This window comes from Corylus avellana, chromosome ca6 (genome assembly GCF_901000735.1).
Source record: "Corylus avellana chromosome ca6, CavTom2PMs-1.0".
In the NCBI taxonomy this organism is placed as follows: Eukaryota; Viridiplantae; Streptophyta; class Magnoliopsida; order Fagales; family Betulaceae; genus Corylus; species Corylus avellana.
The window spans coordinates 8,465,308-8,467,450 of NC_081546.1; positions in this window are offsets into that span (position 1 = coordinate 8,465,308).

The window sequence follows — 2,143 nt, forward strand, 5'->3', positions numbered from 1 at the left end:
AATTTTTTTGATTTTAAAAATTTTGATTTAATGTTTTTTCTTAGTTTGATTGAAAATTTTGAGTTGAGTGTTAGTGGTATCAAATTAACCTAAAAAAAGAGAAAATAGTCGAGAAAAATTGGAAAGACTATCCTTCCCAAACAAAGCCACATATGAGTGAAGTTGGGCACATGTTGTGACGCTATCATTTCTCTTTAAATAATTCATATGTATTTTATTTTTTTATTTTTTTCTAATCTATATATACATTTGTGTACATAAAATAGAACTATATATAAAATCTACTGATTTTTTTTTTCTCAACATGGTATGAGATCTTCATATCTCTTTTCTGTCTAGACGATTTTTGAATGGCGACCAATATTTTGAATTCAATGAGTTCATGTTCGGCTGATGATGACTTTACCAAATTATCTTCATTCTTTTCTCTCAATCATCCAAGGGCGATCCTCATGTCTTTTTCTCTTGCGGGAGAAAATTATCAATCCGCAATAAAGCCATGAAATCAAGATTTCTATGATGTTTTATTTTGTTTTATTTCAAATCTCATTTAAAATTAAATATTTGTGAAAATTTTATCATATTATCATTTATTACTTTATTATTGCACCATTAGCCATTTATCCTTTTAGTGCCGTGTTGCACCGAGGGGTTGAAATACTACACACACTCTTCTTTTACATTTTTCGACGTAATTTTAAAAGAGGCATGCTACACATCATTATTTTAACTATTTCTTTTTGCAAATCTAATTGACTCACCATTGGATTTGTAGACTTATATTGGTCCCACAAAAATTGAATCCAAAATTCAATAGTGATTTAGAGGTAATTTAAAAAGTCACGCCAAGAAATGTAAAAGTAAAAGTAATAATAAAAGAGTGTGTAACATTCCTCTTGAATAATTGGTCCAAAGACTCTTAAGCCAAAACCACCTTTATTTATTTATTTATTATTATTCTGTTTTAATCTTTTAACTTTAAGAATATTTAAGTAAATTTAGTTTTTATACTTAAGATATTTTTGTCAATTCACGTCTATAACACACACATTGTGTTGAAAATTGAGGGGCGTCCACATCCGCGTACAAGCCAAGCGATACAACACCGGGCTTGTGAGCTAGTAATTGGTAGGCATAATTTTTGTTAGTTAACAGGTATTGTGCCTATTAGATAGTTTTTTTAAGTGAGTAACTTCTAGGACGTTACTCCAAAATTGCTCTCTTTTCATCAAAATTGGTGATGCTATAGATGGGTTGAAAAGACAGATGATATAAATAATATAAGACAACTCTCTCTCAATATTTTTCATTGGTGTTCTTCGACTGTGAGTTCTATAAATATTACTTCTATAATTTATAGTAGTATATTCTACCGTGCGAGAGAAAGAAAAAATTCATTAGAGAATCACGTGAAGCAATATTTGATTGTAGTGCAAATAAAATAATGTTATTTTGATGTGCATGCTTAATTCATTTTAACACATTGCATGAATTCTAAAATAAATATGATATTTTAGAATAGAATCAACCTTCCCATTGTTCCAAATCGTATTTTCCGAATTCTGTTTTTGGTTTTCCAAACTTTCCAAACATAATTTCTGAAGTTTTAATTTTCTATTTTCCAAATTAAAAAAAAAGGAAAATAGAAAAAAGAAAATAGAAAAACGAGTATAATAGGATAGGCTTCCCAATGAGCTGAATGTTATCACATAGCCAGGAAGATATAGGAATTGCCCTTTATTATCTTTAGGCTATGTTTGGGTGTGCATTTGAAAGGCTTAAAAATACGTTTAATACTAAAAAAGTCAGCTTGAAGAAAAAAGAACTAATTTGGTAAAAATAATTGAAAGCGCTTTTAAAAGTTCAATAAGCCTAAAAATGGCCAAATCGCATTTTTAATAAAAGCTTAAAAATAAAGCTTGCCAAAAAGCTCTATTTCTCAATGCAATCCCAAATATACTCTTAGGCATTTAAGTTAATTAGTTAAGCACGAGTAATTTGCTTGAAAAGTCGGACATTCAGAAAAGAAAAAACAAAAAGAATCAATATCTTGCCAACAGCAAAGGAACTAAGTAAATTTGGACAGGTTGAAATTAGCATTCTATGAAATTTGATGTTATATTGCAATGTAGCAAGAGGTGCC